Here is a 24,099-nt window from a genome sequence, read left to right as displayed (position 1 = left end):
AATTCTGGCCATTATTGGCAGCCAGTGTAATTTCCTTCTAGCCAGGGAGGTGGGTTCATGCCTTTTCATCCCATAGATTATCCGCACAGAAGTATTTTGAATTTTCTGCAGTCTAAGGACGTCTTCTCTGCTAGCACCCCCTAATCGGGCGTTGCAGTAGTCCAGGCGAGGCAAAATAACTGCCCTTACTAACTTAACTCGATTTTCAATTAGAGACTGCTGAATCCCGTCTGCCAGTGTCCTCCCATATTTCGAATGGATTGTGTCCTCCAACGTATTCCACATCTTTGACGTGTAATGTCCACAGCTGTGCACTTCAGAAACTTTTTTGGCAGAGGGCGGCCTGCGTCGTCGATGTCCCTAGAAGGCCTCCGTCGAGGGCGATGTCACCGGAAGTTATAAATAGGACGCACTGCGCCCGTAGCCTCAGTTCTGTTTTTTCCGCAAATGTGTTTGCTTCGAGAACTCGGCGCGCCTCGTGTGTTTCATCGTAGAGCTGTCTTTTTCTTCGACCCTTCCGACTCTGTGGTCTGGCTTCAAGACCTGTCGGGACTGCAAGTAGAAAATGTCGATCACTGACCTGCATCGCATTTGTTTGTGGTGCTTGGGCGAGAATGACGACTGTTCTAAATGCCAGTCGCTGACTGCCAAGACCTTGCGGAAGGGGAAGCTCCAGGTAGGTAGGGGTTCTAGGTCCAGTATGTCCGTACTTCTAAGTCAAAAACCAAAGGGGTGTCCACCAACGACTCGAGGGGTGACTTTCCGCGTCGGGAGGAGGCCTGGGGTTCTCGGTCCGGAGTGGTTCCTGGTCCTGGAGTGGTTCCCGCCATTCTTCTTACTCGTTGCGGCGTTCTCGGAAGCGCTGTCACCAGTCGCCTTCCCCGTCCTCCTCGGAGGATAGTGCCGCAAGGAAAGTGACATGCCTGACGAAGTCCTCGACTCTGGAGGAATGGGCTGCCTTTAAGGAGCAGATGTTGGTGATATTTCAATTGCAGGGCACGGTTTCCGGTTGCGCCTTCTAACGAAGCCGGCAAGGAATGGTCTCCTACTGTGGCTCTCACGCCTTCGGACTTGGGTCCGCGACTTGCACCGTGAACCTTCGATGTCCCACTCGGACAAGGCTTCGGATAGTCGCAAGAGATGTGCTTCCAGGTCTCTGGCCTCGTCTCCAGCGAGACAGTTGCAACCTGCTACGGGCTCGAAGCTGGCGTCGACTCGACGCTGAGGTTGTCGACGCTTTCGGCATCAAAGCCTTCGACGCCCTCGACGCCTTCGGGTAGTTTTGCCTGCAATTTGCCATTGGAGTACCCTGATTTGGTGGATCCTTCAAGGAAGGCCTCGACGCTTCCAGATGCGCTCCTTGTGCTGGAAATCTTAACCCTGCTGGAGAAAGGTGCCATAGAACTGGTGCCTGTAGCGGGGAGGAACAAGGGATTGAACCCTCATCTGAGTCAGAATCAAACAGGGAGTCAAAGTGGAAGTCAGACTGGAGGCCGAAGTGGAAGTCCCAACCGAGAGTAGCTGCGAAGACACCTGTGAAAGAGGGAGGAAATGGAACCACTGCTGGAAGCTACAGGAATCCAATCTGCAAAGCAGAACACTCCGAGACAACAAAGCCGCAGGTGTGTGAATCGGGTCTTGTCTGTCGTTGGAGCAGGAGCTCCTTTCTGTATGGTCGGTGCAGCGGAGAGCGTAGTCAGTCCTGAAAAGGCCTCCGAAGAATACTCGTTCTCTTGGGACATGCCAGGAACCCCAGAGTATCGTAGGGGTAGACTGGAGGGCTCTGAAGGCAGCAGTGGAGCGCAGAGCACCCCATGCAGCCAGGAGAGAAGTGCAAGCACCAGTGAGTTTCCTTGTGCTAAGAAACACTGGTGTGTCTCATACGTGCATGCCGTGGAATAAATGGCCATTTTCGAAAGCGATTGCATGCAGAAACAGTAATCACGAATGGTTATGAAGTAGCAATCCATTATCCAAACAGTTAAAAGATCCTGCTAAACGAAACCCTTATGCGAATGAACTATTCTTTAATAATGATCTGGGATCTTTGTATCTAACAGCACACAAAGATAAAGAAAACAGAAGCAATGGATGTTTAAACCCCCCCCCCAGAAGTCAAGAAAGCTGTTGCGTAAATTTAAAAAGATGCTGGAAAAACATTCCTAAACAAATTACAGAAGAAAGGGTGAATATATTATTTAAATGTGCGGTGTCAAAAGCAACCCTCCCCCAAATGTACTGCGAAACCTGTATTGTCAAAGCCAAGAGCTAATCATGTGACTGGCAGAGGGGAAGGGCATAGTGTGAAAAAACTAAAAGGCTAACCGGACGAAAGCAAAGAAGGGTGAATTCATATCTATGGTTCCTGGTTGTGCGACTTGTGATGGGTGGACCGTGTGGTCTGCCAACTGCGCCTGTACCAAGGAACTGTAAAATTGGAAAAGACACCGCGAAAGAAGAATCCCAAAAGCAGGATTCACTTGACCTGGAAGTGTGCTTGGTTTTCCTGGAAATCGGACTTGATTTGAACTGTAAAAAGGTAATCTTGTGAGTTTTTTGTGAAACTTTCTTATACTTGGGGAAAGGGGAGCTGAAAGAAAACTGTGAGCTGGAAGAAGCTCAGAACTTTGAGTTGAACACAGTTTCTTTTGATTTTTATTTCCCTACATATTGGTTAAATTAGCTGTGATGGCAAGAATATGTTTTGGACACACAGACTTTTAAGTTTAACTCTTGGGTTCAGACTTAACTTAGTTATGTTCAGTTAGGGAAATCCCACCTTAGCATAGGGCAAGTTAGAACTTTTAACATCATAACATTTGTTTTAATAAAATATTTTACTTGGAACTTTGTCTCTGTCTTGCTTCAGGATGCCTTCACCGTGGCCCCTTGATCCGAGTTTGTAAGCGGGTGTTATGAACTAAATGTATTGGTGTGATGTTCCAAAAGGCGGCATGGGGTTTACGTGCAGATGGTAACCTGGAGATTGTGGCACAGTTCAATTGGATGGTGTCATGATTCTCTTAAGGTGGGGGTTGGGCAAGGTTCTTGAGATGGGTTTAATTGTGTAGTTATTGCCATGACTCAATTTGGCAGACACATTTGACGTGTTTTCAATCAAGTGTTATTCACACCTACACAGCACTGTGGACGAGGTAACAGTTTTGTCTTGTGTGAGTGGTCTGGGTATTTGCATCAAAAGGTTAAAGGTTTGGTCGCTCCTATGAAGACAAAAGACACTTTGACATGTCGCAGGAGTAAAATTTATGGGCCCCTGTTATAAGTAAGTTAGAAATGTAATGGGGCAGTAGAGTGTTTGGCCCAAATTATTCTACCTGCTCTAGGGATTTAGTATTGTGGATTTCCAATTAAGTACCCTCCGCAGGTTCATAACTGATCAAAACAGTTAAGTGATTATATGCGGAAAGCTGAATTATCTACATGGGTTTAGTAGGACTATGCTCACACACTATTGATTACTCATTCTTCTTAAATGTGTTCTCCCTTTGTGCACAAGCAGTTGACAACTTCTTTTATGTTATGTTACTTAGCTTTTATACTGCGCAGATCACCACTGTGGTGGTCTTAAAGCACTGAGACCTTGTCCAAATGAAAATTATAATTGTTATTTTATAACGCACTTAATACCAATACGTGGTTTTTGAGTGCAGGGCTGCCTTGTCTTGCTTCCAAGACAACCACATTGCCTCTGAGCTATCCTTCCTCCCCAAAGGAGTGAACTGTGAACCCACTAAGGGTGTAAACCAGACCATTGTCTGTTGGGTGAACAAGAAGCAGGGAAATGTGATTGCTTTGATGCATGAATGGTAGTATGGGTTTAGACCAAAAAAGTCATGAAAGGAATCAACAATTGTCAATGTTGGACAATATGGTTATCTGAACACAATTAGGAGAGGCTGAAAAATCACATATCAGCAACATGGAAACATTACTTTTATTCAAAAATAACTTGGCGTACTAAACACTTTTGCAAGGGAATAGTCTGGTAGCCTACTGGTGTGGCTTATTAAAGCTTCTGACAGGACACATACTATAACCACCATCAGAGAGGACAGCAGATCTGACCAACAAGCAATTAACAAGGTTTTTGTTATTCATTGCTGTATTTGTTGCTGTGTTTGCAACCTCCTCTCCCAGACAAAGAGCAAATGATATAAACTATCTGGGCACTCGCTCTCCCTAAATTGTTGATAACAGAGGGTACAATTTGATTCCCAGTAACCATCCCAGAGAATAAAGTTACTATTAAATACATTAAAAAAAGACAACGCGCCTGGTTTTGACAGGCTCACCATTGAATTTTGAAGCACTACAAAAAGGGTCCTTCCCATTTTCCACGAGAGAAGCTGCAATCTTTCTTCCTACTAAAAACATTTAAATACTCAATTTTATTTCATATGGTGCTCTTTCTCTTAATAATGTTGATTCTAAAATATATAATGAGGTTGGAAGTTAAAATTAAGTTTTACCTAATTTAGTTTATAGAGAGCATACTCTCCTTATGCCTGAATGCAATTGGCTGGAGAATTTTAGAAATGGGCTAGTATATCATTGGTTTTGGAAAAAGCTTTTCGAAACTGTATGCTAGGAGTTGATGTGTTTGATGTTAGAATCTTTGAACATTTGGCCCCGAATTCTTGAAAATCATTCTTCTTTTATTTGGGACCAAGAGCTAGAATCCGTATTCTGGAGGTTGTCAACAAGAGCTGGAATGTGGAAAGTGACAATCATCATAGATTAACCCTTTATCCTCTGGTCTTTGTACTAGTAGTTGAATCTCGCTCTAATGTACCCTGACTGGATTTTGCAAGTAGTGGAATGTTTATCTTGTTTATTGAAACTTGTTGTGGCAACCTATGCTAACATGTTACTATTTTCAAAGATCCAGCCTCTACAATACCAAATGTTTGGAAGTGATTATGGTTTTAACCCCCATTGTGGGGGTCGGCAAGCACTGCGGGCTGTTACCGTCTTTTGCCTCCCCCCCACAGTGGTGGTGGGGGGGGGTGAATGCCACTTGCACTTCAGGGTATAACCAAGATGCAAATGGTTTCTTTTTTTTTTTCCTCGGGAGGAAGGGAGAATCAAAGATGAATGCAACCATAAGGAAAAGGGACTAAGTCCCTTTTCCATTTCAATGGTGTTAGTCGGGAGACTGGAGGAGCTCCGGGACCAGTGCACAAAGCTCCAGTCTTGTAGATAAGTGGATAGGGAGAGAGGGGGGTCAAGAGGGAGTTTGGATTATTTTGAGAGGGGGGGGTGGTGGTGAGTCAGAAATGAAAGCCAGACACAAAGCTGCTTTTTTTTTGGTTAAAGACATTTATTAAATAAAAACGGGTTGGGAAAAGGCCTCCATGGCCCTATTCTAAAGAGGAACTTCCCTACCTAGGAACCAAAAACTAAGGATCTATCTGTGTCAGGATGTCAGTAACTGAAAAGCTGTCCTTGTGCCAAAAACGTCCTACCCTGACCCTTGGACTACAAACAAAACAACAAAGGGGTGCAAGGAAATGTCTTTAACTTGATATCAGCAAACGTGTTAAAAACCCAAAGGTAGAAGAATTACTCAAACTAAAATGTTCTCAGAGGTAAAGACCCTTGTATCCAGAGGGTGGTCCGCTTCCCCGGGATTCTTAAAGGGGATGGCAAACATGTCTCTTTAGCTAACAGTTCCTTTGTGTCTTCACTGGACTCTCAAAGTTCTTGATTAAGCAATAGCTTCTGGAACAGTCTTTCTGTAGTATTTCTTGTAACTTTGTAGATCGTCTGGTATACTCCCCTGCCAGTAATCTGTATACAATTTCAGCTGCCTGGTGTACTCACCTGCCAGGACTTCTCTTATTTGTTTCCGAGTTCTTTGACTATACCACAATAGCGGCAAAGGCCAAGGATAAGGCGCTGTTCTGCGCCTGGATCATCAGGCGAGCATCACCTGAGCAGGCAGGAGCCCCTCTCCTCCACCACAGCCCCAGAGGACTTTGAACGCACCTTCAACAGCAGCACGGACGGTGAGGCTCAGATCTGCACCATCCATCCTGCTCTGACCCCAGCACCCTCGTCATCCACTGAGTAGTGCCTGTATTGATTATTCCCCCAATACTATTCTTAATCCATACTGGATCTGCTTTGTGTCGCTGCCTCAGCCCATTCCATCATGGCTGGCGCAACGTAGCACGTACATGAGGCTAGGCGCCTTCGTTGCTAGGCTACCTTCTCTTTGATCAGCCTATCGCTGCGACGATAAGGCGCCAGCCATCCGCGGCAAAGGCCAAGGATAAGACCCTGTTCCACGCATGAAAGTGTGGTGTGGCCCACGCCCTTTGCTTCGCTCAACAAGAGGTATGTGCAAATCACCCCAACAGTACAGACTGCCACTGCACCCGAACATTTACATCTGCGCATCTAATGAACTATATCTGACAGTCACTTAGTCAACTACCACTCAATGCATGAATAACCAGTCTGCCACAATGTACACCGTTAATTATTTGCCTTAACCTACCGCTATTTCCTCGCTGTGCCTAGCAGACACTGGACAGCCGTGCATCCGCATCATTGTTCCCTGCCAGCCGACACACCCTACGTTCGCAAAGCAACTGTGGATAATTGGCCTCACTGCAAAACCTTTCCACTGTTCAGTAACCTTGCTCATCTGCATTTACTGCTTATGACGCCAAATGCTAGATCTCTTCAATTGATACTGTACACAGAAGATTCTGCTGCGAATATATGCTGCTCCTGCAGGCCCCTGATTGCCTTCACCGTGTTATTTGACCTTTCACTGTTATATGCCCTTTGATTGCCCTCACTGTGATTATAGGCTCCCTGAATGCCTCTACTGTGCTCTACTGCTTACCACACCAACTGTTGATTCGCTATAGAATACTAAAAAAAAATGTTTTTACTGCTCACATGCTATATTGCTCTCAAAAGTTGAGCCCTTGGGCTACCGGCGCTATATAAAAATGAAATGAAATGAAATGAAAATGCCCCTTGACCTGTGTCACAAATCACCTAAACGCACGCCCGTTTCCCACTACATTTGACACACACCATGCAGCCTATAACCACAAGTAAGATCTTCTGCAAGATCCTATGCCATCCCACTACTAACATAGTGCTGGCCTTCACACTCACTCTCGCCATATTGGATCCTATCAAAACATATACCAACTCCGCTTGTATAAAACCACTGCACTACACCACCCATACTCCACCCTTGTACACCACAATACCCACACCACCACCCAAAAGCAACCAGCAACCAGCTCATATCTAATGCCTTGCCTCATCACAACAGCTAGCAGATGCACCAGACTCGGAGCACAAACTCAACCATTAGAATCCAAATGCCTTCCTACACTCAACATCTCGAAATCTCTGCCTAGGCTCCCTTTCCACACACACATACATCCCACACCTCGAACGCTGTCTCACACCCAAACACACACCCATGCCTCTCCGCACCTCAAATCCACCCACTATTACAGACATGACCAGCATCCCCACCACCTTCAAGACTACAACCATACCCACACCACACATTAAATGTGCCCTCCTTAACGTTATCACTCAATGCCCACACCTTAGAAATACACGATCTCCTAGCCAATCACAACCTTGACCTGCTTGCCATTACAGAATCCTGGCTGCATAAGGCATCCGGCCCTGCCGTCGCCCTTGGACTCCCAGCAGGTTATACCAACCTTGGACAAGACAGACCAGCTCACCTAGGACGAGGAGAGACCTCATTTTCAAAGAAGCCCTCTCCATTAGATCTATCAGTCACCCATGGCTGAGCAACTCAGACATGCTCTCTGTTGAGCTTACACTGTCCCCTAATGGCACCATCAACATACACACTCTATCGCCCACCGGGCCTCTCATCAGACTTCCAGGGACACCTCACCCACCTACTTAGCAACAATATCAAAGGCTCTACTAAGACTCTACTTCTTGGAGACCTAAACCTAGGGTTTAATGACCCCAAAGATAAAGCTGCTGCTACCCTCGTCAAAGAACTTAATGATCTAGGATTCACTCAAAAAATCACTAGCCCCACACACACACACACACACACACACACACACACACACCAAAGGCCACACCCTTAACTGGGTTGCAGACCATAATTGTCTCACCACTATCACTTCCAACACAGCCCTGCCATGGACTAACAATTGTATCGCATTCACCCTACCCATTACCTCAAGTTCTAAAAAAACTCACACCTGCCACCCCAGCACAAGTGAGAAGCTCCAGAAAACTAAACGGGGACAATCTATGCCCTTACCTTAATATCCCAGCACTAGCCCCCCCTTTCTCTAACGATCCCAACACCCTAGCAGACACCTACAAAGATACTTACCAAAGCCATCAACTCCATAGCTCCACTAGAAAATAAAGAAAAAGGTCTCTCGACTCCAACTCCTAGTTCAGGGTAGAACTACAGTCCCTGCGCTCCTGCAAGAAGGAGGCACTAACAAATTGGCAAGTCGACCCTAGCACAATACCAAGAACCGCTTTAACTTGATCTCCCACCAATACAAAGATACCATCACCAAAGCTAAAGCGAACACCTTCAGCGTCCAAATCTCAAATGGAAATTCACATTCAAAGGAAATCTTTGCCATTTTTGATGAACTCACCTCTCCTCCCAATACCCCAGATGAGATCATCAAAGATGAAGCCTGGTGTGCCAGTATTCAAACTGCCATGCTAAACAAAATTGATCTCCTGCAAAATAAAAATCAGGACCATCGCAAAGCCCTGCCCCACCATCCAGGGGCCAATAGGTCACACTCCACTTCTTCTCCTACAAACGCCACTAAACTCCTCTTCGAGTCATCTCTGAACTGGAAGTCATCAACATCCTCAAAAACCTAAAACCTTTGATGTGCAAAGGGGACATCTGTTCTCCCAAACTCATCAAGGACTTTGCCGACAGCCTTGCTCCACTACTGACAGCCTTCATGTATGCATCTTTCAAAACCGGTATTATCCCTGCCAGCCTCAAAGAAGTGTGGGTAAACCCCCTTCTGAAAAAGCCCACTCTAGACCCCTCTCAGCCCAAAAGCTTTCGACCGATAACTACCGTGCCTTTACTCCTCAAGATCTTGCATAAAGCTGCCCACTGCCAAATCCAACACTTCCTTGAAGCCCACTCTATCCTCGGGACAAGGCAATCCGGTTTCCGCAAAGGACATGGTACTGAAACAGCCCAGGTGGATCTAAAAAGCCAGATCACCCAAATTATGGATAAAGGAAAGCCAGCCCTTTTGTTACTACTAGACCTCTCGGCTGCTTTCAATCTGGTGGACCAAAAGACAGTCACCTCACCCACTGAGCTAACTTATCCAAAGAAACAGCGCTCTGGGTCACCGCTTTCCTGGAGGGTAGGGCAATGAAGGTATTCTCCAACATAGCCAATGCAGCACCCACCACACTCCACTGTGGAGTCCCACAGGGCTCTTGCACAGCACCCACTCTATACAACTTGTTCACGAAGTCCCTCTTCGACAAGCTTGACGGCCATGGTATCGCGTATACCAAAAACGCTGATGATACCCAGGTACTCCTACCACTCACCGGCTCATACCACAAAGACGCTGAAGCACTCCACACAATCTGTACCACCATCCAGGCCAGGATGGTGGCCAATGGCCTCTGCCTTAATGGAGAGAAGACCAAAATCATCATACTAGGTCAAAAAATGAATATATCTAAACTCGACAAACTATACTCCAATTTCACCATTGATAAAACTATCCTCCCTGTATCCACTTCCGTAAAACCCTAGGAGTCTACATAGACTCTACGCTATCCATGACCAGGCAGGTAAGCACCATCACATCTGCCTCTGTGCACACCACAAAACTCATAAACGCAATAAAACCATACCTACCCTAACCTTACTGTCTTTCTATAGCCAGAGCAACTATTGGTGCTAAACTAGACTATTGCAATGCCCTCCTGGCAGGTACTACTGCAAAAAACATAAACCGACTCCAAATCACACAGAATAATGCGATAAGAGCAGCATTAAGCATCCCTAAAAGGGACCACATTTCCCATGCCAGACAGGCAGCTCACTGGCTCCCAGTGAAAGAGTGCTTCACTTTCAAAATCCTCCCCCTCCCCCACAAATGCCTCACCCTCACAGCACCATTATATCTATCAGAGACTATAACAAAATCCACCTCTACATGACGTATCGGGACCTGTTTTGCCAACCAACTACACACTCCACCCATTAACAAAGCTAAAGCTGGAGGGCTAGGCTTCGCCTACATAGCCGCCAAGATATGTAACTCTCTACCCACAGACATCGGAGCTGAAAACTCCCTCCTTGCCTTCCGGACAAAACTCAAAACCACCCTCTTCTCCTAACCCACTGCTTTCATTGCTCCCTTTCTTGCCTGTTTCTGAAAAATGCAAATGTCAATGTACATGTAACTGAGAAAAATGTCTGAAACAAGCGCCTCTGGGCTGTTGCGTGCTCAACAAATGTGAATACATAAATAATAAATAAATAGCATATACTGTGATGTGCTTGGTATATCTGTCTATGGTAACCTTTGCTCAAACCTTCCCCCCACACTGGTATCTCATGCATCTGTACTTGATTGGTGTTTGCCTTTGTACTTTTCCTTGACTGCATTCAAACAAACATCAGGTGTTTTTTTGCATCAGCAATTTTGTACCAAACATTTATTGGGCGCCCGTCCGAATGCCCTGGGGTACCCAGCTGCTTTCGGCAGACTCACTGGTTCCTTCCAGTGACTCCAATCCTGCTTGTGCTTCTGCGGTGTGGTGCCTTCACCCTCTTTCATCTTTGGAGTGCGCAGACATTCCTCCAGCATCCTGTGCTGCTCCACGGTCACACACCGGCTTTCCTTTTCAGCCCGGATTGGAAAATGCTGTCTCTTCGAGTGGCCTAACATCAAGGAGCTCCTGCGTGGATCCCAGTGTCTCTATGGCACTCTTGATCGCACACAGCGGTTTTCTTCCTGTCCTTGCAGCCTTTTTCCTTTCCACCACACCTGTCTGTGTGCCTCGTGAGCCTCAGCATGGGGTGCAAAGTCTCCTCCTGCACTGCTTGATTGAATAGTGCGGTTGCCATCTTTAAATGTCCTGCGCATTGAAGCTTTGGAAAAACAACTAACCTGCATGTTGTACTTTGGGCACCCGTAACTTTGCACAAACTCCCTCATCCTCTACCTCGTCTCAGTACCTCGGTGGTTCTGGAAGTTTGAGTCCATGGATGTTATTGGACTTTTAACTCTTGGATGTTTTTTCTCTGAGATTTAACATAAAGGCATTTCAGAAACAAATGGTGGTGTACGAGTTGTGGGTGTTTGGGTCAAAGATGGGGGCCCGACCAGAGTAGTGTAGAGAAGGTTTCTTGACTTATACTACAATGGGGATCCGTTAGCTGACAATAGGCCATTAGGGTCTTGGGTGTCACAGCGTCTTCCTCATGGGAAAGGGGTGGGGGGGATACTGTGTCTCATCCAATGAAGTCATGACATCTCCCTGGTAGTTCTCTCCTCACTCCCATGTGATCCCCCCTCATATAGCTGCCCACAGGATCAGGTAGCGGCTGCTGTCCCCTGGGAGGAGGTTCCTGCCAGGGAATCCGTGATGACTCCATTGGAATCATCACAGGCAGCAATAGGGAGAGACTCCCTGTTGCCTCCCCACATAAAAAAATAAAATGGCACCATTCAGGGAAGTGCCTCAGTTGGCTGGAACAGTGGGCAGCGAATGTGTATTCTCGCCCACTGTTCCAGCCACCTGATTGGCTGAGCGCCCTTTATCGGGTGCGAATGAAGAATATGGTCTCTCCTTAGGCCTGATGAAAATGGTTATAAATCCTGCATATATCCATTATGAGCACTGCATAGATCCACTTTAGGAAATGTTTGACTCTGCCATAGACCACGGGCTCCTTTAGATACCTTGGTATAAATGTTTACTGGGAACCCAGAACATTACTAGATAGGAATTTTGCCAAAGGCTTAACGAAATTGAGAACACAAGTCTACTTCTGGAGTACCCTTCCACTCTGATAGATTGGACGAACCATGTTAAGCAACGTTTGTTATGCTTTTCTTCGCTGGCACTCTAGTATATGTGACGACGGGCATATTAAAGAAACTAGATAAGATGCTGGTGTTAAAATATTGGGTATATGGTAGAAAAAGAGGAACTTGTTCTATACTTCATAGGACATATGAAGATGGAGGACTTTGTGCTCTGGATTTCGAAGTTTATGATCTCCCCCGCTGCGATTAATTTTGATTTGAAGAGTTTGTTTGGGGAATCCCCCACAGGGTTCTGTTGAAATGAATTGTTACATTTCATATCCCTCTAACCCAGGGGCTTAAATCCATTTTCAATGAAACCCTGTTGAATGCAGCAAGAATGCAAATCTGGCATTCTTTTACAAATGCCATACAACTCCCAACTTTCCTGAATACACATTGTTAGGGAGAATTCTCTCTTTAGGCTGCATTTCCTAACCTAGTGAGTCCCCCAGCAGCTTTGCTGGATTTCTGGAGTTTGTTTTTTTCTCCTGCCAAGAGCGAGACTCTTCTTCTCCCACTCTTGGACATGATTTATGGTGTTCCTTTGACTGTTAATGTGTTTTATGGGCTATGGGGTCCTTTACTCCATAGGGTCTCATGTGTTTTTCCTATGTGTGTTTTAATCAGCACTCTCGGTGCAGTGACACAGGGGACTGACTACTGTCTCTCAGGGCATGTAAAGTCACCATTGGCTTTACTAGTCCCAAATTATTAACAGAAACCGGTACAAACCATCATATTGTGGACGTACTGGTCGCGGCAATTCGATTGCCCCGGGGTCTGTTAGTCGAGGAGGCACGTCTCCGTCCTCCCTGATCGAGTTTTGGCTGGTGGCAGTGGATACTACTTTTTTTTTTAAACTTCAATTTTTATTGAGGTTTACAAAGCAGTATTAAACGCTCCCGGAACCCTCCCGCAGCCCCATACCACCACCCCAACTTGTGCCCACCCCCCCGACCCTGTGTCCAAACCGAGTCTGTTGTCCCGGGAGACTCTTACTCCCCCTCTCTTTGGATGTGATGCAGCCAGCGCCCATAACTCCGGTAGGCCTGAAGCCACCCCTCCCCGGGTACTGGGCGTCCCAGTCTTTTGTAGCACAGCTCTCAGTCTAATTCTGAGTCCGAGATCCCCACCCAAGATTCAATGGACCTCCCATCCCCAGGATTGTTGCACTCCGTACCAGTTCGTGAAGAATGAGCCAGTGTCATTGTTCACCATGGCAGTCAGCTTGTCCATCACTAACATATTTTTTACCTTTTTCATCCATTCTTCCTTGGAAGGGGCTCCAGGCTTTTCCATTTTTGTGTGAGGGCAGCTCTACCCACCCGCAACATCGTCTCCCACATCCTTGGGTATCGTTTCCTCCGGGGGGAGGCCCAGTAGCATCGTCAAAGGATTCAGAGGTAAGAGTTCCTCTATCACTTCAGCCATCCAACCCCTCACTAACCCCCAGTACACCTGAGCCTTTGGACAGTGCCACCACATATGGCTCCTGGAGCCTGCCTGACCACACCCCCTCGGGCACAACGCGGACACCGCCGGGAACATCTTAGATAATTTCACTTGTTCCCTATGCCACCCTTGCAGTACCTTAGTTGTGTTCCATATCGGCAGTGAATAGGTTCCCATGGAAGGCAATTTTGAATATTCTGGACCAGGAGTCCTCTGAAATCTCCTCTCCCGCTAGATCATCCCAGAACTTGTGAAGTTTCTTCTTCCCTGGAGGTCGTACGTATTGAAGATTTTATACATGGAAGATACTGCCCCCTTCCTAGAGGTCGCCATGCCTATGAACTTCTCAAAGGGAGTTAACTGTCTACTCAGATTGGGGCCCCATGACTGGTCACATAGGATGCCCTTCAGGCGGAGGTACTCAAAGATGGATAGGGATCCCTGGCCGAGCGCGCCCCCAAGATCCTCGTAAGACAAGAATTCGCCCTCCCTAAACATCTGCCCCGCCCACTCCAATCCCTTATCCGACCAGGCTTGGGAGGACCTAAACCCTTTACTACACAAGTTGAGGGGGTGGATCCAGAGAGAAGTCATCGGAGACGGCCATGTAGTGAGGTGCGCTGTCTGAGGCCCTTCCTTCCAAATGTCCCAGAGAACCCCCAAGGTCGGGTGTGTTTTCAAATGGCGCGGGATTGTTCTTCGTGGAGCCCACAAAAGGTCACAGACCTTCAGGGGGTGAGTGTCCATATCCTCCAGGTACGACCAGTACGTCCCCATTCCTTCCTTCATGTGTTCCCGGAGGACCCGCAGCTGGGCAGCACGGAAGTACATGTGGAAGTCCGGCAACCCAAATACTCCCTCCTCCCTCGGCAACGTCAGCGTGGCCCTCCTAGTTCTCGGAGGTTTCCCCTGCCATATAAAGTCCTGAATAGCGTTCTGTAGAACCCTGATAGTCTGTTCTGGGACGTTGGTTGGAAGGGCTGTAAAAAGATATAAGAGCCGTGGCAAGACGTTCATTTTTACCGCCGTCATCCTGCCATACCAAGAGAGGATCATCCTGCCCCACCTCCTCAGATCTGATGTGATCCTGTCTATTATGGGGTCGTAGTTCGCAGTGGCTAGTTTAGTTAGGTCCCGTGTGAGGAGAACCCCTAGGTATCGTATTTCAGCCTTCCCCATTGCAATCCCGTGAAGCCTGTCCAAAGGGTCTAGCACCGGGGCTCGGGGTCTCATAGGGAGCAGGACCGATTTCGAGGCGTTGACCTTCAGGCCCGAAAAGCGTCCAAACTCAGTCACCAGGTCCAGCAAAGGGGGGAGCGAGGAGCTGGGGTCTACCAGGTAGACCAGAATGTCATCTGCAAATAGGGAGAGTTTAAATTCCACCTCCCCCCTGCTAATCCCCTTAATTCCTGGATGTGCTCTGATCGCTATAGCCAAGGCTTCTATCGTGAGGACGTATATATCAGAGGGGAGAGAGGGCACCCCTGTCTTGTCCCTCGGGAGAGGTGGAAGGCATCGGTCAATTCCCCATTCACTTGGACCCTTGCCGCGGGGGCTCTGTAAAGGGCCGTTACCCAGCTCATAATGTGTTTCCCCCGAATCCCATCTTCCTCAGGAGGAGATCCATATACCGCCATTCGACCCTGTCGAAAGCTTTCTCCGAATCTAAGGAGAGGACACTCGCATTAAGCTCCGACCGTTGCGCGAAGTGGAATAGATCTATGGTTTTACATATGTTATCCGAACCCTGCCTCCCCCTGATGAAGCCCACCTGATCCACATGAACTAATTTCGGCAATATTCCCTCTATCCGCCTCCCCACCACTTTAGCCAGAATCTTCGATGTTTAGCAATGATATGGGGCGGTAGGAGGCACACTCTGTGGGGTCCCTCTCATCCTTAGGTAACACCGCAATGATAGCCCCCTTCATGGAGTCGGGGAGGGTTTCCCCCCTCTAGCACAGAGTCGAAAACCTTCACTAAGTAGGGGATTAAGGAGGATCGGAATCTTTTGTAAAAAAAGACGGAAAAACCGTCATCCCCGGGGGAGGTTCCCACTTTCATCCCGCCTATCGCCTTATCCACCTCCTCCTCGGTCACTGGCCCCTCCAGACCCTCGGACATTTCCCTAGACAAAGCAGGGAGTTGGATTGAGTTCAAGAAGTCTTCTATCGGTGCAGTTCCCCCGTCATATTCGGACGAATACAGGGTCTCATAATATTGGCGAAAGGCCTCTCCAATATGGGAAGACTTGCATCCCACAGTTCCCTGAGCGTCCCTCACTTCCCTCACCATTCTGCTCCTCTGAACCTCCCTCAGCTTCCAGGCCAGGATCCTGTCCGCTTTGTCCCCTTTTTTGTAATACTTTTGCTTGACCATCTGAACACTTCTCTCCGTTTTGTGGAGAAGTAAGTCTTTTAGCTGGAGCCTGCATTCCTCCAGAGCGGCCACACGGTCGCGCTCCGGCTCTCGATCCGGGGAGCACCCCGGCTGAAGTCGGGCGATTATTATTATTATTTTTTTTTTTTTTTCTCTCGCAGGGTCTTCTCCTATGCCCCTCTGACCCTCTTTACCAATGCACCTTTTTGAATAAGAACTCCCCGTAAAGTCGCCTTAAAGGCATCCCAGAGCGTATGTGTGCCCACTTCCCCATTGTCGTTTAGCTCAAAAAATTCTGTTATGACCTCTGCAATCTCTTGGGCATGAACCTCGTCCTTTAATAAGGCATTGTTACATTTCCAACGGCCTCTACGTTCTTTACGCCATCCCCCCGATATTGTGATCCCCACCATATCATGGTCCGACCAGGGTACGGGATCCACCCTGTAGCCTGCAACGTACGGGCGAAGGGATTCGTCCACCAAAATATAGTCTATCCTCAAACGAGGCATGGATGGCCGAGTAGTATGAAAAAGAGGGGATTCCCGTCCTGGGGGACGGAATTGAGTCTGCTAGGCCCAGCTCTTCATTCACCCTCCGGAAGATTCGTGCCATGGCCTCGTCTGGGGTTCTGGGGGCCCACCCGCTTCCTATCCAAGGATGGATCCAGCACCATGTTGAAATCTCCCCCCACCACCAACATACCATGTACAAATAGCTTAAGCTTCTCCTTTACCTCCTCCCAGAATTGGGCCTGGCCATCATTCGGACCATACACCACTGCCAGGGTCAGGGGGGATCCCCGCAAGGTGCCCTTCACCAATAGAAAATGGCCCTCGGGGTCCTGCAGGGTGGCCTTGCTGATGAAGCGTACACCCCTGGCGACCAGGATAGCCACCCCTCTTTTCTTCCCCTTGTGGGATGCATGGAAAACCTCCCCTATACCCCCCACTCTCATTTTGGGTTCCTTCCCTCGCGCCCAGTGTGTCTCTTGCAGAAACAGCAGGTCCAACTTTGCCCTCCTGAATTCTCTGCAAACCAAGGACCTCTTGGTGGGGGTGTTCAAGCCCCGCACATTCAGGGTGCCCACTCCCAGGGCTGGATGGCAGTCAGCCATAATCTAGGTCACCAAATCTGTTGGGCACCTGCTTAGCATCACTATTCCGTTTTCGCTCCCTTAGTCTCACTGTTTGGACATTATTTGGACCTCCCCCCATCTCTTCCCCAAACCCCTTCCCCAACAAGAAACTCCCAACTAACGAACCCCCAACTGGTGTTCGAACCCCCACCCCACTCCCCGGTGTCCAGCCATATAGTTCTGCCGTTCCTGGCATATTGGCCGGACCACAAGCCTGCTCCCTACGGCCAGGCGTTGATAGCAAAGCACATTGTCGTGACCCCCCCCGCCCCCATTTAGGCCCCCCGGACTGCCCCAACTTGCCCGCTACATGAGGGAGCACTAGAAATTACTCCCCACCCCAGTCATTCGGGCCCGATCTGTGGATGGACCGGGCTTTTTTCCACCGCCCTTGTGGGCATCTATCCCCTTAGGCCCAGATTGTTGTTTCCCTTCCCTCCCATGTTTGTGCCCCATTTATTGCCCCCCGTACTTGCTGTTCAAGGGAGTGCAGTGATCGGAGCATCTTTCGAGTCCTCTTTTTTTTTTGTTTCCCCAATTCCAGGGCTGATCGAGGGGCCCCTGTTGTCACCCCTCTGAGTCGATATGCTCTTCCTCCAATGATATCGGTGAAGTATTCCGTTTTTTGAACTTCCTCGAGCCGGTTTTCCTTCTCCGGCGCCAGACTGGCCGGGGATGTCCCTGCTGAGTGCTTAAGGTCCTACCGGTCCCCTCCGGGGGACGGGCTCCCCACGTAATCTTGGATGGCACCCTTTATGTCTTCCTCCGTTACCAGCGTAGTGCGTTGGCCTGAATATTCAAAAGACAGGGAGAAGGGGTATCCCCATCTATAACGCACTCCCTTCTCTTTCAGTTGTTGTGTCGGGGGGCGGCACATCCTTTGTTAGGTGTAGGCGGAGAGATCTTGGAAGATGGTGATTTGGGCATTGTTGTAGGGGATCACCCCCGCCTTCCTCGCTTCTTCCAGGACTTTGGTTTTTTCGGTATAGTAGTGGAACCGGACCAGGACCCATCTAGGGCTCCCCGTCCTTCCCCCGGCCCTGTGAACCCGGTCGAACGTGAGTTCCGTTGTTATTTCCTCTGCGAACAGGAGGGTGATAATGTCTCTCACCACTCTGGTCAGATCTCTCTCCGTTTCGCCCTCCGTTTCCGGAATCACACAAAATCTGAGATTGTTCCGCATCTCCCTGTTTTCAAAATCGTCCATTTGCCTGGCTCTTTCCTCGTCCCTTTTTTCTAGGGCTGCCAGCCGCGTACCAAATTGAACCTCCTGGGAAGTAGAGGACGACTGGTTGTTTTCCACTTGTAAGAGTCTGTCCTCGATTTTGTCTACTCTCTGGTCCATCTTCTCAATGGGCGATGTCGGATCTCATTTCCCTGATTTCCTGGAGTATGGAGGCGAAGCCCCTCTCCATCGTCATTGCGGGTTGACCTGATGCCTCAGGGTGGGCCATGGCTTTGGTGAGGTTAGGGACCCTAGTGTCGCTCTTTGTTTCTTGAAAGCAGAATGCTTGCAGGGTCTTCTGCCAGCTCATAAGATCCTACTGAAACCCTTCTGCAGGGTTCGCTGTGGTCTAGGGGACCCTTGGAGGGTGCGTTTGCCGCCCCGGGACCAGCTGGTTGTGCGTGACTCAGATGGGGCTTGTGGGTGGTGGTCGTTCCCCGGTGGAGGAGGGGGCAGCCTCCAGGCGGGCACTCGCCCCGCCAACTAAGGAAGGGGGCCTCTCACCTTGGCTTTCAGGTTGATGCCGGCGGTGTCCTTCGGGATGGGGGAGCCGCCGTTACAGTTCAATGTCTCCTTCCGGCGTATTCCGCTGTCAGGCGGGCACTTGCCCTGGGGCACAGCCCAGGGGCCTCCACCTGATGTGCTTCCTCTTTGTCGGCCCTCAGGGTAGGGGCTGCTGGTGAGGCCCACTCCGCTCCCCCCTGATGGGTCCCCGCGGCCCAATCAAACTATGAGGGCTCACTGCACTATGTGTAGGGGTTTTCCGCCTCAGGGGGTGGGAGGGGGGCTGGTCCGCTACTTTCGCAATACGATGCGCCGCAGGGGGCCTCCGCTCCTAGGTCCTCCCTGGAGATGCCTGTCCACCGGCGCCGCCTCCGGAGGCCGGCACCGCCGCCTCTCAGGGCCCGGGGCCAGGTCCGGTATCGTGTGCGCCCCCCGACCGAGGGTGGGCGGGGGCGCGGATTCAAGTCCTCGCTTGGGGGATGCGGTCGCGCGCACCCCACCGACAGGGCTGGGGGGGGCCGAAATCCTCGTCTAGGTCTCCTCGCTTCAGAGGGCCTCTGCTCCTTCACCATTGCCTGTACGCCCCCTGGTGGCCTCGGATACTACTTTTTATATTCGACCGCGACTATATCACTATGGGATTTTCCCTTTGTTCGAGGCTACCAACTTTAATTATTTAATTCTCATAGCCTCGAACATACCGCCGGTTTATTTAATTAATTAATATTAATTCGCCAGTTGGTATTTTTTGCCAGGACTCAATTCTAAAATGGCGTTTGTGTTCTCTTCTGTGACTCCAACCCAAGCCGAGCCCATTGTTCCACTTTTTGGCAGGCTTCTCCACAGAAGCCTCCAAAAGTGGTGCCACTCTGTCTGGGTACCACAGGGTGGTGGGAGGGGGTTTAGGCACCCTGGACCGAGTTACCTTGGTAACTCAAGTCGCACTCTTGTGTGATTGGCCCAAGTGGTGTTTGATTGACAGCTAGGCTGAGTGAATGGGGGTGTGCTGCATAAAAGCAGGGCTTTGGGGACTGTAACTTCAGAAGTCTCCACAGGACCTGAGAATCCGACGAGGGAGAAGCTGAGCCGACCTACCACGACGACACCACCGGTGGATCCCTACGGAACCGACTCACCACTTCCCGACGACAGAGAAGATATCCCAACTGGAGAGGCTTCTTCCCCTGACTCGTGGGCACAACCAGTTTGCCTTCTCTTCGCATCCCAGGCTGTCTTGTGGTCGAATTGCCCATGCCAAGCACCCCGGCAACCGGATAGCCACTTAACACTGGACCGCAAATAAAAGGACCGCTCCTTGTACCTGAGAAACTCCGCGGCTGGTTTCTTCCCTGGCAGTGCAACAGACTCCTGTCTTCCTCCCCGACGAGATCCTCTCTTCCCCCGATGAAGCACCGACTTGCATCCGCTGCCAGGAACAACTGCCCCCGCTGGAGTAGCCTCACCACTTTAAGGTACCTTGTCCGCCAGGCCTTCCTTTCTAAAGATTGCTACAAGGTAATAATAATCCCTTAACCTTCTGGACTGGGTTGGCCGCCTTGACCTTCTAAAGGGTCCCTTTCTTTTGGTCCAACTCTTTTTTTTTTTTTTAACCTTTGCAAGACTCTTGTGCACTTCAACCGTGTGACCTTGGACACATTTCGTTCTGATCCTCTTAAAGTGGATCCGGCCTTCGGAACTCTAACTTCACGGTTTTACTTGCCTCCCTCTCTTGTTTTGTTCTTATGAAGGGGTTGGGATCTATTTCATATTATACTCTGCTTTTCTCTCCCTTTTAAAACAAATTATTAGAGTGCCGCTGTCTCAAAATAAGTGGGGCTTTACTTAAGACTTGTCTAAAATTCTTCTAAGGGAGTGTATATCTTTTAGTGACTGTGTTTTTGAATTGCTTACTATTAGTGCCTGTGTGTTTTTCTAGATGTGGTTTTAAATAAATAATGATATCTCTTTTACACCAAGCTCTGGTCAGTGTTTACTTGTTCTACTGTGCTCTTCTGACCTATTGTGAATACTCTGTATACTGCCTAACTCTTCTTGAGGGAAGTCTGACTGCTCAGCCACAGCTACCAAGTGAATCTGTGTGGTACAGACTGCTACCAAGTGGGTTTACTGCCAAACACCTGTAGTCTTAAATCTTTTGCAGTGGTCCCAGAGTGAACTGCACAGGTTTCTGCCTAACACACATGCCCAGATACTGAATCCAAGTACACATGAGCAGATACTGAAATTTCGTGAAACTATATGAACACATAAGGGAAAACCAGTAAGATCAAACAACAATGTTGGCAATGTTACACTCCAAAATGATTCACATGGAAGGTTTTGTAAGCGGGGTGCAACTAAACATCGACACAAGTGAAGCGAAAGTCGTCTCTCTTACATACAATCCTCGATCCCATCTTTAAAGAGAAACGAGCTCGTAGACAATCACGCACCTATGAAGGTCAAGAATTACAAAATATAACTGGACAGAAAAACAACTCTCTGCAATGGAGACACTAACAGACATTAAAAAGCAAGTTACAAGTTCATCACAAACGGATTACATTGGCAATCCAAGTTGTGTGCCCATGAGGAACAATCAACAGATAACAAAACAAACCAGTGACATGTGAAATCCAGTGCAAGTCTCTGTGGAAAGCAAACACTCATTGAAAGACACAGTGACAGAACAAATCATGAATATACCCCATCTTCAATAAACTATTAAAAAATAATGGTGAAGACAACCTACGAGTAACTACGAAAGACTCAAGCAGGAAAAGCAAAACGAGAGAAAAAAAAACAGTAACTACGCATGCCAAATCAAATCATTTATCGAGAACATAACCATACCAAATTCAGAATCATAATCGAAAGTGTTAATAAACAATTCGTATTACACTGTTTCAAATCAAGCAGTGAAAGAATCTGAGCAGTCTCTGGTACCGCAGAGAGAACCATGAATTGACTAGATGGACATGTCAACTTACTCAATATCGACATCAGATGAGTATGATTCAGATGTAAAAAGCAATGAAGACGCCTCCTGTATTCCACAATCATCTGATTCCAAAGAGGAAACCGGTGAAACACGGAAACCTCGCTGGACAAAACGACCACAAGCCCCGGCCAAAATTCAGTGCCAAACATTGCGCAGTGCTGCAAATGCAGGGAACAGTAAAGGAGAAAAAGCAAAACAAGATAAACAATCACAAGAAAAAGAACAGCGAGAACAAGTGCCACACTCAAAGATATTGACAATAGTGCAAAAAGTTGACCCACACTCACCAACTGATCACAAGTGGTGGCTGAAAGATTCAACAAAAAAACTAGAAAAAAATAATCAAATGGGACACCAACCAAAAACAAGTGAAATAGATAATTACATAATATCTGCACTGAGAATAATGAAACAAAAAGAAACCAAAAAGAGTCATCAAGAAGGTATAAACAAGGAATCCAATCCAAAAGCAAATTCCAACCGAATCGACCCTACAGCTCTAATACTAGTTGAACGTATTGATGCTGAGGACGACTGTCTTATTCTAAACAGATCTAACGTTATTTGTTTTTTTCATCATCTACTGGCCCTAAGAGCATTAACCACCAAAGAACTAAAGACAATTGAATTTGCAAGCGAGGATCGACGAGACAAAATCATTATCCGTTTAGACAGTATAATGATTAAACAAATCCTAGTAAAAGAAGTGCCGAAATTGTGACCCATGGTATTCAATCTGACAGAGATAGACAACTCAGTTTTGAGAATCCATAATAGGAAATCCACCTACAAAATAAAGTTACTAATCCAAAAAAAATGAAAGCAACAAAAAATTCCATTTAAGCGATCAGCACTAAGACAGCACATACAAAAACAAAACACAAGAGTGAATCAATCGATGGAGATCAAGGAGTCTCGTCAAGTAGAGCTGCCTCAACTAGGGTCTGCAGAAAACTGGAAATGGCTTGCCAGTCTGTTTGCGTCAAAAATGAACAACGCATAGATTCCAAAGCAATTAAACAAAAAAAGCTTAACGCTAGCAAGCTGGAACTCACGTGGGTTTGTGCATCTGATTGACACTACTGCACCAAGCAACCTAATTCAAGATAGTTTGCATACAAGAAATTTGGCTATCAAGTATCACAATGATTAATGGATACTCGGTATTCCTGAACCCAGCAACTAAAGGACCACGTGGAAGGCCGTCAGCAGGTTTGCTAATTGCAATAAAAAATTCATTACACTTTGAACTACTACACTCGACAAATATGAATTCTCACATTCAATGTGTAGCCGGAACACTAGTAGAGAGTGACCCACACAACTCAATTATTCTAATAATTCTAAATGTATATTGGAATCCAGCAATACCCCACCTCAAGAAGTTTCCTGAATTATTATCAGCACAGGTGGTCAAAGCCACAGAAAAATGGCTGAATCTTCACATCATTATCTGCAGCGATTTAAATTCAGTGGGCTGAAACAAGGAAGGCTACAATACGGACAACTATCCACATTATGTTACAACAATAAGGCAGCGAGGAATAGATTGGAGAAGAACAATGACTCAACGAAAAATAACTATTCGAGTAGATTGTGTCCTCCAATGTATTCCTCATCTTAGATGTATTCCACCAAGCTTTAGCTGCTTCGGAAGATTTTTTGGCAGAGAGCGCCGTGCGTCGATGTTGTCGAGTTGATGGTCCCTCGAAGGCCTCCGTCGAGGGTGACGTCATCGGGTATAGCACGCGCGGCACCCGTTGGCCTCAGTTCCGTTTTTCCGCGGTACACGTTGCTTCGGAGATTCGGCGCGCCTCGAGTTCTGTGACCCAGTAAGAATATTACAATATACGACAATATAGTATAATATACGAGATGGCGTCGTCATCAATGCCTACTACGACCCAGAGATCGGGTTTCAAAAAGTGCAAATCGTGCTGTTCAAAAATGTCTATCACAGACCTGCACCGAGAATGTTTGTGTTGTCTCGGGGAAGGCCATGATATGGAGGCCTGTACGAAGTGTCAGGTGATGACGGGGAAAGCCTTGCGAGAGAGGAGGGGAAAACTACAGGTAGGTCATAAATCCGACCGCAAAGCCTCTAGTGTCGAGTCGAGGTCACGTGAGGAGAAGGCTCCTCGACGCGAAAGGCATCGTTCCAGGTCCCGAAGCGATTCCCATTGCTTGTCGTCTTCGACAAAAAAATCGAAGAAAAGACGCCACAGGTCCCCTTCCACCTCGTCCTCGGACGAATCCCCAAAAAGGATGAAATGTCCCACTAAACATTCTT

The 24,099-nt window shown here is 47.8% G+C and overlaps 1 protein-coding gene across 3 annotated transcripts in view; it reads left to right on the top strand.

The window, feature by feature from the left end:
• The window catches only part of PRKACB (protein kinase cAMP-activated catalytic subunit beta), a 1,065,959-nt gene that overhangs the window by 476,167 nt on the left and 565,693 nt on the right, over window positions 1-24,099 (top strand). The gene's annotated exons all lie outside the window — the stretch shown is intronic.

This window comes from Ambystoma mexicanum, chromosome 1q (assembly GCF_040938575.1).
Source record: "Ambystoma mexicanum isolate Mex_15411 chromosome 1q, UKY_AmexF1_1, whole genome shotgun sequence".
NCBI classification, from domain to species: Eukaryota; Metazoa; Chordata; class Amphibia; order Caudata; family Ambystomatidae; genus Ambystoma; species Ambystoma mexicanum.
The sequence above is the reverse complement of the archived record's forward strand: the minus strand, read 5'-3'. Positions and strand labels throughout refer to the sequence as shown.